Source organism: Equus asinus, chromosome 7 (genome assembly GCF_041296235.1).
Source record: "Equus asinus isolate D_3611 breed Donkey chromosome 7, EquAss-T2T_v2, whole genome shotgun sequence".
Classification (NCBI taxonomy): domain Eukaryota; kingdom Metazoa; phylum Chordata; class Mammalia; order Perissodactyla; family Equidae; genus Equus; species Equus asinus.
In genome coordinates, this window is record NC_091796.1 from 104,947,762 (window position 1) to 104,962,994 (window position 15,233).

The 15,233-nt window shown below is 51.2% G+C and overlaps 1 long non-coding RNA gene across 6 annotated transcripts; it reads right to left on the bottom strand.

The window, feature by feature from the left end:
- Window positions 1–1,314: 1,314 nt before the first annotated feature.
- Window positions 1,315–14,268, bottom strand: LOC106839662 (uncharacterized). Of its 6 annotated transcripts, none has more exons than XR_011504791.1 (6): window positions 13,713–14,268; window positions 12,772–12,936; window positions 11,864–11,975; window positions 4,782–11,633; window positions 2,443–2,589; window positions 1,315–2,022 (listed from the first exon to the last, which is right to left on the bottom strand). It is a non-coding gene; the product is annotated as an uncharacterized lncRNA (long non-coding RNA). The 6 variants fall into 6 exon arrangements; XR_011504789.1 differs by having other exon boundaries at window positions 1,315–2,136; XR_011504788.1 differs by having other exon boundaries at window positions 1,315–2,139.
- Between the last annotated feature and the right edge of the window lie 965 nt (window positions 14,269–15,233).

A 15,233-nucleotide genomic window follows, 5' to 3' on the forward strand; every position in this document is an offset into this window, starting at 1 on the left:
TGCAAACTCACCAATCCCGAGGCCACATCTGCCTCTGCCACTGCCTTCTCCAACAGCTCTCCCACTCAGGGCCCACATTCCCCTGCCCAGGTCAGCCCAGGGCTGGGTACCTGCCAACTCGACAGGTAGCTGGAATGAACTTGTTCCAACCAGCCAATCGTAAGCCTGCTTCCCCTGACTCACAGCTCCTCCCCCGTGGGACCACAGCTCCTGCAGAGCCTCCCCTCACTCCCTCTGCCCCTGGCTGACCTGGTGCTGCCCCACGTGGCCCTGCTGGGCGTGCTGTGCCCTGCCTCCTAAGAACCATACAGAACAAGCCATCTGGCCAATGGCAGTTGTCTCCTGATCGCTTGGCCTCACCATACCTGAATAATAATAAAACCTACGTTTTAAAACCCTCAGTACAGCAAGCAGGTGGTTTGGCATCAAACTAGAAAGATAAGCCACTGGACGGCTCTCGCCTCACTGACTGGTTCCACCAGACGCCAGTGGCAGACCGGGAGGGTGCCGCTGCCTGCTGGCACCGCTTGCCCTTGGCGTGATGGCTGCTGGTGCGTTTGCCGGGTGCGGCTGTGGATCCCCATTTAGAACTCCAAAGCCGAGGCCTCCTCGAGTGCTGGTCTGAGCCGTCACTCGCCTGGATCCCGGGAGGACGTGCTCGGGCATCTGTTTTTCTTGGTGGACTAGCCATGTTTAGGAAAGGCACCTCCAAAGGAAGACGGGTGTGACTTCCCTCCAAGTGTGGTGGCCGGGCCGGACCAGGCAGCGCTGACCGTGTCCCAGGCACACCGAGATGCCACGTTCTCTACCTTTCGGCCTGCCCCAGGGAGCCGAGGGAGTGCTCCTCAGAGGAGCCCGTGAGCCGTGAACCCCACATGAGTCGGGGTGGGGGCCGCCACCTCAGAGGCTGTGGCACCCTGAGGTGCTGTGGCAAGGGTTGAAACTGTTGTGTGTTTGCCTTGCTGCCTTCTGGATTCTTCCCCTGACCCAGTAGGGTAGGAGGGGTCACATCCTTGCAGATCTTGGGGAAGGAGAAGAAAGGGGGAAAGAAGGGAGAAGAGGAGAAGAAGAAGGGGGAGGTGGGAGGAGGAGGGTGAGAATGGGGAGGGGAAAGAAGGGAACGAGGAGGAGGGAGACACAGGAAGAAGGGGCCATCCCAGGTCTCGGCTGCTGCCTAGAGGCAGGCACTGGGCCCCGTCTCCCTGCTCCCTTTTCCCTATCAGCCCAAGATGGGAGCTAAAAGCCTGAAGCAAGAAAAAGGGGGGGAGGAAAACTCCCCCTAGATACAGGGGAAGAAAGCAAAAGGCGAATAAATATGTTATCCATTTTTCAATATTTTTAATACAGCTACAAAATATACAATAAATAAATTTTACATATATTAAAACAAAGGTCCATAATTTGACCCAATTGGAAATCCAAAGTTTATATGCTAAAAATCAACATAACAAATTATATGTATAATAATCATACATAACAAATATACAACAGAATTTATCTATATACAAAAATAATTTATATAACAAAAAGATTTTTAAATGTGCCAGTTGGCTTGGGTGCACGTAGGTGCTAAATTATTTGCTAAGATGCACCCATTGACAAACTTCACGGCCTTAATCAACACTGGGGCTCAAAGGAGAGTCACAGCTGGGGATCCCACTAGACGTAAACATCGTAGTCCCTATCACCTTGGGAAGTCACTAAATATAAAACAGAGGGAAAACAGACAGACCTCACTCGAACCACAGCCTTGCCTAATTTCCCATAGTCATAGTACTCTTTGTCCAAAAATATCCCACATCAGGCAAAGATGCGCTAACACAAAGAATAATAAATTAAAATTAAAGTAAGTTTTTGGCATTGACAAACTGGCTTGATTAACTGGACCCCCAGTTAAAATAGTTAATATAAGGGGCCGGCCCTGTGGTGCAGCGGTTAAGTTCGCACGTTCCGCTTCTCAGTGGCCCGGGGTTCACTGGTTGGGATCCCAGGTGCAGACATGGCACCGCTTGGCACACCATGCTGTGGTAGGCGTCCCACATATAAAGTAGAGGAAGATGGGCATGGATGTTAGCTCAGGGCCAGTCTTCCTCAGCAAAAAGAGGAGGACTGGCAGTAGTCAGCCCAGGGCTAATCCTCCTCAAAAAAAAAAAAAAAGAATATGGCCCAATGTAAGTGAAACAGGGCCTCCGGGGAGTAACACTTACATGAAACCCGACTAATAAAGCGGTGGTTATCCCTACGGCGCCTCCTGGTGGACCCACTGCAACAGTAATGCTGTCGTCCGATCCACTCAGACCCCCACGCCCAGCATCCAATGCTGTTGCGATCACTACCTCCACCCAGCCTCCACCCCAGTACACATTTTGCTCTTATAGATTTGGCGAATACATTCCATTTAGTGCCTGTTTCAACAGGTTCTCAGCTGAAGCTTGCCTTTACCTCCGAAGGGACACACACAGCTCAGCCAGGCTGCCCGTGGGGCACCACGACAGCTACGCCCTCACACGCCATCTCTGCAGATGGGATCTTCACTGCAGCCGCCGTCCTCCAGGAGCACGGGGATGGCACTGCGCTGATGACATCCTCCTGCAAGGAGATTTATCTCACACGCTCATTAAGGATATACAAGTCCAACATCTTTTAGTCCTTTTTGGGTTCTACTGGCGCCATATTCCTCATTTACAAATTTTACTTAACCTCACTGAAGCTGCCACTTACAAATCAGCCCATCTTAAAAGCCTCTAGAATCTGGGGCCGGCCCGGTGGCGCAGTGGTTAAGTGCGCACGTTCTGCTTCAGCGGCCCAGGGCTCACCGGTTCAGATCCTGGGTTCAGACATGGCACCACTCAGCAAGCCATGCTGTGGCAGGTGCCCACATATAAAGTAGAGGAAGATGGGCACAGATGTTAGCTCAGGGCCAGTCTTCCTCGGCAAAAAGAGGAGGATTGGCAGCAGATGTTAGCTCAGGGCTGATCCTCCTCAAAAAAAAAAAAAAAAAGCCTCTAGAATCTGTCCAAATTAAACCCAACAGGCCCTCCCATCAATGCCTGAGACTCCCTCACTGTAGAGGCTTCGGCAACCTCCCCTCCCGCCCGTGGAGGCTCTGGACCACCGAGGATGGGGGATCTGCCCCTTCTCGTTACTTATGAGGGCTTTAATAACAGCTCCCTCACCCTTATAAAGTTTCTATCTCGCTCTCATCCCATAAGGGCTGGAGGCCAGAGTGAGGGCACATATTCTCCTGGGACACATTAACGGTAGCTGGGCCCACGGGCCAGGCAGTTGCTCATCTGATGGGGACCCACTTGAGCCTAAACTTACTTACACACACACACACACACACACAGGAAACATAAAGCCCGTCAAGAGTGGCACACACCATTCTGTTGACTACGGGGCTCATTACTGTTGGCCTGGGAGCTTTCATTGGTTTGTAATCAGAGGCTGAACCCTCCAAGGGAGCCATCGTTTCAAACAGGCATCAAGTTTGGCTAAGACGAGGCTCACAACCCAACGACCTTGCCACTTTCCCACCAACGAAACCAACAACTGAGGCGAAGGGCCCAGAGTAATTGGCCTGATTGGAAGGCCCGCCTGTAGGCTCAAGTTGGAGTCCCAGCTCAGCCTCGTCACAACACCAGTCACAAGAACCAGACCCACATTGGCCTGAGTGGGGACCCTCTTGGAAAGTGTACCCCAGGCCCACATCCCAGATGACATCACCCTGGCTTGGGAGCTCATTGCCAGAGATGACATCTCTTCCTGCACCAGAGACAGCTTCACCCCGGCCCCAGTAACACCCATGGACGGCCTCTGCCGAGGCACGAAGTGGACGTGGACATGGATTGCTTTTCTTCCCTTGAGAGCAGGGATCTATTACGTTTTTGAGCTCACTGCCTGTTTGGTCATGATCCTGGCACGCTCTTTGCTCTCTGCTGAGACGTACACACCCACACCCCCAAGCCTAAGGGAATCTGATGGAAGTTACTACTGTCTGTGCCAGGCTGAAAACTAATGGAGCTATTGCTCTCCCCCAGGGGCACCTGCCTCTGAGCGGGGGACCCCTCCGCTATCTTATACTTTCGACACACTCTACAAGTCTGAGATATTGTTATTGGAGACTGGAAATTTCAGATCTGTTTTCTTGGGTAATGCCATATAATGAGAAATTGAGTCACGGGCCAGCCTAGAAGCACTCCTAACATTTCCACTGGTGTCCCTCCTTTCTAGTCTCTGAAAAATGTTTTCGATGCTGTTCATGGAAACAGGCCCTGCTCTCTAACGTCACCTCAAAGATGCCTTAACATGATGTCAAGGCAGCAGAGGACCAATTGTATTCAACGTGCCTTTTTATTTTATGCAATTCTGACGCTATGACGTCTCGGGGCCTTGGTGACCACAAAGAGACTGCCCCGCCCAGGGCTAACCAGTTCCTAGAGATGGTAAATGGCTAGCGTGGGAGAGTGCCTTCCAGACGCGAACGAGCCAATCCAGAGCCCACGCACCACAATACCAAAGAGCTACAAAGTTGGGGGCTTCATGTTACTAGATTTTAAGACAATGCATCATGAGTGAAAAAACAGATGCACAGATCAATGGAACAGAATAGAAAGCCCAGAAATAGACCCACACAGCTAGAGTCAACAGGTCTTTGCCAGCAGAGCAAAGGCAATTCAGTGGAGAACGGAGAGTGGCTTCAGCAGACGGTGCTGGTACCGCAGGATGCCCACATGCAAAAGAATAAATGAGCTAGACACAGACCTGACACAAACACTCACTCAAATGGGTCATAGGGCCAGCCCAGTGGCACAGCGGTTAAGTTTGCACGTTCTGCTTCAGTGGCCGGGGGTTCGCCGATTTGGATCTCAAGTGTGGACCTGCATACCGCTTGGCAAGCGATGCTGTGGCAGACGTCCCACGTATAAAGTAGAGGAAGATGGGCATGGGTGTTAGCTCAGGGCCAGTCTTCCTCAGCAAAAAGAGGAGGATTGGCGGTAGATGTTAGCTCAGGGCTAATCTTCCTCAAAAAAAGAAAAAAAGGATCATAGACGTAAAATGCAAAATGATAAAACTTCTTGAAGAAAACATAGGAGAAAAATCTTCATGACCTTGAATTTGGTGATGAGTTTTTAAATACAATACCAACAGTACAATCCATGAAAGAGAAAAAACCATAGTTTCAACTTTATTATTTAAAACTTTTGCCCTGTAAAAGACACTGTTAAAAGAATGAAAAGACAAACTGTTACCGAAACCAAAGTGGGTTCCCTCCTGCTGAGTTCAATCAGACCGTCCACCAGAAGCAGTCGTCTCACAAAGTGAAGTGTATGCAGCAAATAGGAGAAGATGCGGAATCATTTCCCAAGTCACGGCGTCCCCAAACAAAGGGAGGCAGGGACATTTTATTTCAGGTGGGGAATGAATATTCAAAAGGGAGAGGAGGGTATTTGCTTGCACAGGCTCAGCTGAAAAACTGGCTTCCACATACACTGCAGGGTAGGGGAAGAAGGCCTGAGCTCCTCCTGGAGAGGTCTTAGCATTAAGAATAAGCAAAGGTCATAGGCGGAGCTCTCATGGTGAGGTGTGGTCTGGTTCAGGGAGATTGGTGATTGTGTCTCCTTAACATAACAAAAGGAAAAGGGGCCGCCCCGTGGCTGAGTGGTTAAGTTCACGTGCTCTGCTTCGGTGGCCCAGGGTTTTGCTGGTTCGGATCCTGGGCGCGGACGTGGCACTGCTCATGAAGCCATGCTGAGGTGGCATCCCACATAGCACAAGTAGGGGCACTCACAACTAGAATATAAAACTATGTACTGGGGGGCTTTGGGGAGAAGGAGAAGAAAAAAAAAGAAGATTGGCAACAGTTGTTAGCTCAGGTGCCAATTTTTTTTTTTTAAAGTATCTTTGTTTAAAAAAAAAAATTTGGAAATTCTTCCAAACCCACTCTTGAGTTCCTCGGGGCAATTAGTCAGTGACAAAGCCACAGACTTGGAGAAAACATCTGCAAAACACATATCTGTTAAAGGATTTGTATCCAAAATATATAAACAATTCTTAAAAGTCAACAGTAACAAAACAAATAACCCAATTAACAAATAGGCCAAAGATCTGAACAGACACATCACCATGGAAGACATACCGATGACAAAGAAGGATAGGAAAGATGCTCAACATCATTTGTCCTCAGGGAAATGCAACTTAGAACAATAATGAGATAGCACTACATGCCTATCAGAATGGCTAAAATCCAAAACACTGACAACACCAAGTGCTGACAAGGATGTGGAGCAACAGGAACTCTCATTCGTTGCTGGTGGGAATGCAAAATGCTACAGTCACTTTGGAAGACAGTTCAACAGTTTCTTTAAAAAACTAAACATAGCCTTAACATACAATCCAATACTTGCACTCCTAGGTGTTTACCTAACTGATTATAAAACTTACGTATACACAAGAACCTGCATGGGAATGTTTACAGCAGCTTTATTTATGATTACCTAAAACTGGAAGCAACCAAGATGGCCTTCAATTGGTGAATGGATAAACTGTGCTACAGCCATTCAATGGAATGGTATTCAGAGATACAAAGAAATGAGCTAACAAGCCATGAAAGACATGGACGAATCTTAAATGCATACAACTAAGTGAAGGAAGCCAGACTGAAAATGCTATGTATGGTAAGATTCCAATTGTGTAACATTTTGGAAAAGGCAAAGCTATCAAGACTATAAAGAGAACAGTGTTGCCAGGGGTGCTGGGGGTGGGGAAGCAGAAGGGAATTTTTAAGGAGGTGAAATTATTGTGTATGAGACTATAATCATGAATATAAGACACAAGCATTTGTCAAAACTTATGGAACTTGATGTCATAAAGAGCGACCCTTAATGTATGGAAAACTTTTAAAAAGCATTTAGGAGTCAAGGATCCTAGCAGGGCCAGCCTGGTGGCCCAGTGGTTAAGTTCGCATGTTCCACTTTGGCAGCCCAGGGTTCGCCGGTTCAGATCCCAGGTGCAGACCTGCACACTGCTTGTCAAGCCATGCTGTGGTAGGCGTCCCACATATAAAGTGGAGGAAGATGGGCAGGGATGTTAGCTCAGGGCCAGTCTTCCTCAGCAAAAACAAACAGGAGGATTGGCAGCAGATGTTAGCTCAGGGCTGATCTTCCTCAAAAAAAAAAAAAAAAAAAAAAAAGGATCCTAGGGTTGAATGCAGAAAGTGAGAAAAGAATCTAATTGTGTTAGAAACGTAGGAAACAACCTCACTGAGGAGCAGGGGAGAATGAGGCGCTGACCTAAGTAACTTTGGAAATGAGTAGAGGCTACAGGACCAAAGGCAAAAGGACTTACTCTAGTTGATAAGGTTGTTTCCCGCAGGAGCACGAGTTCACAATTCTGTAACCACTGCGCGTGTGCCGCAATTGAAGAAGTGGGTAAACAAGTAGCAGATGGTGGAAGGCAGGTTTCCGACTGTTGCAGAGGGAGATTACAGATAAGCAAGGGGAAGAGGCTACAATGTTCCCTGTGGTAATGGATTCGAGTGGAAGAGATCAATATAAACTTATGTTTGCCTTGATATAGATACAAAGAGTTACATGTAGAAACGACGCGGGCTCAGTGAGCCGAGGAGCAGAAAGAAAGCTTTCTTGGACTCTCAAGGTCTGGCACTAGTGTTGTTTTATTCAGAGCACAGCATGGGGTAGCATGGGGACAGGACCCATGGGCAGTAAGAGCTGCAATGTGTTGACGGTTAAAGCTAAATTTATAAGGCACAGGTATGTGAGTTATTTCTTTACAAGACAAAGGAAAGATCATGTAAAAAAGTCATTAAAATGGTGTCAGTGTAGGTGGGGTCCAGTTATCGGGGGGGTCCTATAACTTTAGATAAGGATCAGATCGGATCAGGTCAGGACATCCTGTGTTTCCGGAGGATGATATAGATCAGTATGTAGGGCAGGTCACCTTGGGCTTCTCCCTGGGGCAGCCTTGATCCTCATCATCAACAGTTGCAGATGTGTACACACAGGGGTTAGCAGACACACATCTAACTCCTTGCTTTGTCCCCTGAGAGCACCTGAAAGCAGGCACATCCAGTAGCTGTGGTCACATGCAATCTGGATTTCTCCCTGGAGAAAGCCCTTCTCCAGTAAAAGGAACTGTTACCAAAACCGAAGGGGGTCCCTCCTAGCGAGTTAAATCAGACTCTCCGCCAGAAGTAGTTGTCTATCATCTCCAGAGTCATGGCGTCCCCAGACAACGGGAAGCAGGGACATTTATTTGGGATGGGGGATGAATATTCAAAAGGGAGAGGTGGGTATCCTCTTGCGCAGGCTCAGTTGGAAAACACGCTTCCGCGTACACTTCAGGTTACGATAAGAGGCCTAAGCTCCTCCTGGAGAGACCTTAGCATTAACAACAAGGCCTCTCGTGGTGAGGCTTGCTGTGGTCAGGGAGGCTGGTGATGGCATCTCCTTAAAATAACCAAAGGGCAAAAACAATTTGGAAAAATAGTTAAATGCTTCCAAACCCATCCTTGAGTTTCTGGGGCAATTAGTCAGTGACAGAACCAGGGCTCCTTGGAGAAATGGCAGATTCTAGGACTGGGGCAGGGAATACACAAAGGGAGCCTGGAGGATCTCGTAGCCCCAGAAAGTAAGGAAGTCCTCAGTACATATACACACAGACACAGACACACACACACACAGATAGACACACACACACACACACACACACACACACACGGGTATGTCAAAGGACACAAGGGCCAACGGAAAGAGCTCCCAATGGCCAGAACAATTTGAGCAACCAAACAAACAAAGTAGCACCAGATTATAGTCCAAAGTATAAAATAGATATCCACGAGTCCACGCTGATATAAATAAATGAGTAAATAACTACAGGGAGGAGAAGAGAGAAACCTCCCAGCAGAAGAATTCCACACCCTTTGTGCAGAGGCCCATCCCTCGGGGGCTGCCCAGCCCCCCACTCCTCAGTGGGGGCTGCACAGTGACTCCTTCCAAAGAGGACTCAGGGGCGGGGGGTCCACTTTCCAGCGGAGAAACCTGACCAACACACCTCAACCTGGTGGTCAAGGTCAATGTCAACAAGGACAGTCATGTCGACAGGACATACCCTTGGTACTGTACGGGAGGAAGACATTTCCTCTACCCTCTCTGGGTTCGTCTGGCCGGAGAATGAATTAAATTCACATGAGACAGAATAACAGGAGAAAATTTTAAAAAGCTTTATAACATGTATACATGGGAGAGGCTCAGGCAAGCTGAACAACTTGCCAAAATGGCTGAAGCCCCCATCTTAAATATCATATCCAGCTAAAGACAAAGGAGGATGTTGGGGGTGGGGGGAGTCAGTTACAGGAGGTTACCAGACAAGTACAATAAACAAACACAGATTTAAGTCCTTGCCTTTGGCACTGATTAAGAGTTTCTAAAGATAAGGTCATCCCCCCTTCTTCCTGGTACAGAGAGGGAGACATCTTTACAGATGGAGATTTCCTTTACAATGTAAATGTCTCCTAACAAAGGGCAAGCAAGTTCCACTCCTCAGAGCCTCCTTCCTGTCTGCAGTTTATTAAAAGTAACCAGCCCCAAATAATCCTTGTGCCAAAGAGACATATCTTGGGGTGGCCAATGCCAGTCCCCCACAGTACAATGTTCTAAGAACGGCCTCTGTGGCAGTCCTCCCCAAAACCCGTAACTCGACTAATCAGGAGAAAAACATCAGACAAATCCCAGTTGAGAAATATTATACAAAATACCCAGCCAGTCCTCTGAAAAACCGCCAAGATCATCACAAACAAGGCAAGTCAGAGCAACTGTCACAGCCCACAGGAGCCTGAGAAGCTATGACGACTGAACGTCCTGTGGAGGCCTGGACGGGATCTTGGGACAGAAAAAGGACATCAGGGGAAAACTGAGGAAATCCAAATAAAGAATGGAGTCTAGTTAGTAACAGTGTCTCAGTGTTTATCACTTTTCACAGATCTACCGCACTAAGATGTTAATAAAAGGGGAAACGGGCACTCAGTATGCAAGAACTCTCCGTATTATCTTCCCAGTAACTGTGTAAATCTAAAGCTGTTCTCAAATTCTAAAAGATTATTTTTAAAAAGTATGAAAAAGTACCCAACTGTATGTTCCCATTCACAGGCAGTCCAAAAACAGGCAAAACTAATCGTTTCCTCCGGGGATGGAAGGGGGCCTGGAAGCAGTGGTCTGCATCTGCACTGAGGTGGTGGTTACGTGAGTGGAGACAAACGTAAAAGCTCCTCGAGCCGTATGCTTAAGATGTGTGTGTTTTATATGCGTCACACTTTAATTAAAAAGTGAACACAAAATGAAACAATAACAACAAAAAAGCCAGACATCACCCTCTAGGAACACCGTAGAGAAATTTCTGAGCACCCAAACAAAGAGAAAAATCCCGAAAGCCTCCAAGAAGAGACAGGAAATAAATTACCTCCAAAAGAACAAGTCAGCCTGGCCACAGACTTCTCACCGGTGACGCTGTGCGCAGGAAGATGGTGGCGCAGGCCCTCACGCCCAGCCCACGCTGGCCTCTCTCCCAGGACAGTCTGCACCCGGTCTGTCCCAGTGAGCCCAGACCAGGCCAGCACTGGCCCATCTGCCTGAGTGCGCTCCTCCAGCCACATCCCACAATCGCTCCCACTGCCTCCCTGTATTCACAAATCTCTTATCCTGCATGCCTTCCCATCTCTCTCTAGATCCCTCATGCCAAGGCCGAGGGCCACCTCCCAGAAGCTTCCCTGATTTGTCTGCCTGAGCCAGAGGCTCATCTCTCTTCCGCTCTCTCCCAGTGACACAGGTCACTATGTCTGTGGTCTTGGTCTTCCCGTCCTGCCCGAGGGGCAGACAGCCTCTGGACACAGACAGAGGATGTGGGATCTGGCATCTGACATCCCAGCTCTGCCTCTCACCCGCTGGGTGAACTAGGGCAAGCCACTTCATCTCTGAGCTTTAGCTTCCTCACTTGCAAAGTGGGGGTAGCCACCCTCCTTCCCAGGGTGGTTGTGCGCAAGAGCGTTTGTGGGAAACACCCAAGACCTTGCCTGGCACATAGTAGGCCCTCAATCAATGGCCGTGGCCAGGTGGGAGACCCAGTCCACCGAGACAGGGCGTGCACAGGGACCCGGAGGGAGCCATCAGCTGCCCAGTGATGCCCACGTTCACGAACTCCCCTCCTGGGGCCCCAGAGCCAGGCCTGAGATTTAGTTCATGACCCTCTTTGATTAAGCAATTTTCAAATATGTGGCTTAAGGACAAAATAAAAACCGGTTGGAGAAGTCTGCCCTGTTTCTGGGGAGGAATTCCAACCGCATGCGGCACACAAACCACCCCAGTCGGGTGTGGATGTCTGCAGCATGGGACGCGGGGCTGCTGTGTCTCGGTTTGACGCGACTTCAAGCCCACTTATGTAGGACAAGAGTGGAGCTGCCCCATCTGAGGTTGTCCACGCTGAGGAAGCCGTGCCAGGAAGCCGTCGTTGACATTCGTCATTTGTTGTCTGTAAGCACGCAGGAGCGCAGGTGACAGGCGCTGCTGGGGTCTTCTCCACAAGAACCGTGGCAGAGCGACTGTGGCCAGGGAACAGCTGGACTTTAAAGACCAAGAGCTCATGAGAACTTACTGAGAGCATTCGGTGCGGGCAAGGCGACCTTTCGCTGATCTAAACAGCTCTCCAAAAACCCTGGGACATTCGCTGCTGCCCTGGCAAGGTGACTCCTTGCTAGCATGGTGAAAACCATGCTGCACCCCGTGAAGATGATCTTGCCCACCAACACCAGCCTTTGTTCCCCAGCAACGTGCTCTACCAACAAGGGACTTACACTTTGCAATGGCAGCTGGATGTCAGCTCTAAGTTGACTTGTCCAAGAATCAGCTCAGAGAAAGGGACACCTCAAGTAAATTTGGACTTTATTTCTTTCCTCTCCCCTTTGCCTGGAACAAGAGTGTAATTAGTCGATCATTGGTTTGGAGTATACAATTTCTTTCTTTTTCTTTTTTTGCTGAGGAAGATTTGCCCTAAGGTAACATCTGTGCCAATCTTCCTCTATTTTGTGAGTGAGCTGCTGCCACAGTGTGGCTGCTGACAAGTGGTGTAGGTCTGTGCCCAGGAACCAAACCCAGACTGCCGAAGTGGAGCGTGCCAAACTTAACCACTAGGCCGCAGGGCCAGCCCCTTTTTATTTCTTTATTGCCTTATTAAGAGACATTATCCTGTATGCTACTGGCTTGTGAAATTGTTATAATCCCAGTGAACTTGTGTTAAATAAATTATTGGTAAAGACAATCTCACAGCATAACCTGTCCACAGACAAAACAGGTACCAGCCTCACGGGTGGGGGCCAACCCCAAACCAGAAGCCAGGTTCTTCTCCAGATCATGCCAGTGCCACCCCGGGTCAACAGCACCAGTTCCTGCCCTTCTGCAAGCTGGGAGCCCTCACTCTCCCATCTGACCATGGGGAAACAGACTCGCAGAGAGCAGAGGCACGAGCTCCAGCCCAGGCCTGTCTGGCTCGTGCACACTCCACGAGGACATCCACGTCCACGGAACTGAGGATTCCAAACCAAAGCTCTGGAATGTCCTTGGTCTCCAGGGCCAGGTCCTCAGCCCAGACCCAGGTGAGACAGTGTGGCAGCCAAGCACAGGGGCAGCCCAGGGTTGGCACACTGCAGACTCAGTCTCCTCCTGTCTCCGTCCTCATCTGTCTGTGGGTCCTGTCGGGATTCACCTGTGTGAGACTGGCTCCTGAACCCAACAGCCTGCAGTGACACATTCTGAAGCTCAGAACTCGTGCAGCGTGCAAGGCCACCAAGTGCCTTCACCCAATGGAAACACCTTCAGAGCTGGTGCGCGGAGCTGGTCCACAGACAGAGGAAGCTGAGGAGGGGGAATGCTGGCAGGGAGACAGGAAGATGCTCAGCCCCCTCGCCCCAACACACACACTCACACACCTCGGGAGTCAGTGTCAACCAGTCAAACCCCCGGCCCTGCTGTGGTTAGGGTCATCCCCATCAGGGGAGAGTGAATTTGAAGAGAACTCCCCAGCACTCAACAGATCGTGGGGTAATGTGGAACCCAGGCAGAGTAACAGGTCACCTACATGTTCACGGAAAACCCCCGGCGTGGGAGAGCCCTCTCCATAGGGGTCTCTGGGGGGGGGGGGTGTGTCTATTTTAGTTGGTTGTAACTGCATTTTCAGGGGATAGTCAATGCTTGTGGCCCACACAAATCCAGAGAGCCCCAAAGGCCTCAGACACCTCCCTCAAGAAGGTCAAGGGTCCTGTCCAGCAGCTGGCCTCAGACTTCTCTCCTTGGCTTTGCTCTCACGCCCAGGGCATCTTCCTGGATCTTGAGGGGTGGATGCTACCCCATTTCCACACCCCAGGGCAACCCATCACCACCAGCCAAACAGCCCTGGCAATGTGTCATCAGCCATGAAGTGTTTAGACACGGGCCACCCTGCACCTAGCAACTTCAGTTCCGCCACGCCCCACGGCGAGGGAGACAGACTGGTAACACGGCATGCCTTTGATGGGGCGGCAGGAGGAGGGCCGGCAAAGGAGGTGGGGTTTCTTATAGCAAAACCCGTAAAAATCAAATGCGCCTTGATTCATCCCTAGAAACTCTGTCTGCATAAATACACGCACACCACAGAATATTCTGACCAACCTCTTTACGTAATCAGTGTTCCCACGTGTCCGCGTGTTCCTGTGAGTCTGGGTGCACGTGTGTCGGCGTACATATGCGTGTGCGTCCGTATGCGTCTGCGAGCCTGAGTATCCGTGTGTGAGCGAATGTTCTGGAGGAGGCCTGGGAGGATGCTCCCGAACCGGAGGCCGGGATTCCTTCGCGAGGCAAGGCTGTGGGACGAGGGTGGTTATTTTAATGCTTCTGCCCTGTTTGAGTTTTACCAGCGTGGGTCACTGAAAAGCATAAAAGAAGTCGAATTTAATGTTCTCAAAATCCGTGGACCCCTCGGGGCCAGCATCCCCGCCTCACGCCCCCTGCCGGCCGGGAGGTCCACCCGCGCCCGCGCCAGCCGGGTCCCCAGGCCGCGGGGCCTCTGCTCGCGGTGACCGTCCCGGGAGCACCGCGGGCCGAGCCCGAAGTCAGGCCCGCGGACGCAGCCCAGCCCAGCCCGTCCCGGTCCCCACCCGGGGCTCTCGTGGGGCAGGGATGTGCATGTAGCCGGTGGGAACCGCGGCGCGCGCCGCCCGAGGCCCCATCCCACCCTCCCGCCTGCGACGGCCCGAGATGCGCGCCCGCAGAGGGTCGGGAACCCAGGGCCAGCGTCCCAACGTGGGGAGGAGAAACTCCCTCTTGAAGTCCTTATCTTAACCCCTCTCCCGCCGCCCTATCTGTCCCCTCTCTGGGGAGAGGGGGCGCAACCGGCCCCTCCCTGGGCCCCGCTCAGGGCTCTGCGCACGCGCGCAGCACCAGTCACGCCCCGGCCCGGGCGGGAGGAGGTGCAGAGCTGCTCGGATTCCCCCAGAGGTTAACGGCCTGGTGGCCCGGGCCGGGCGGTGGGAGGAGCCCTGAAGGTGTGGGTTCGGGCCTCCAAGGACGACGAAGAGGGAGAGGAAGGGTGAGATTCCCAGCGGAGGGCGCCTCCGGACAGAGGCCTGGCCGTGGGGAGGGGCGCCTGCTGCGGCCCGGGCTGCGGCTGAGAAAGGGCAATCTCCAGGGGCTCGGAGGGCGCCAGAGGTGCTGGGGGAGAGGCGCCTGGATGAGATGCAGACGCAAGAGAGGACCGTTAACGGCCCTGTCAAACGAATCCGTTCAAGAATGAATCCTCCTTGAACATTTCTTCCTGGGGCCCTGCTCCAGGGGCCGGCTCGGCAGGGCCTGGGTCAGCGACCCCTGCACCTCCGAAAAAAGCAAGGGCAAACGCGGGACTACAGCTGAGGCCTTGCAACAAAGTGCATGCAGCAAGTTGGTCACTAATTGAACCAGGGGAGGCGGTCAAGCCTCTCGGTGACCCTGCCAGAGAAACCGTGGTTGTCCTCTGGGAGGGTGGGGTGCAAGAATGGCCTGCTCCAGGAGGCGAGAACAGAGACCATGACTAATATCACCGGGGCTAATCCTTGTGTTGACTTAACCACCCCGCAGCCCTAGCAGCCTGGCTCGTTGGCTCCAGTCTGCCTCCCAGGCCCTGATCACAGCTTTCAAACCCCCTTCACTGACTCACTG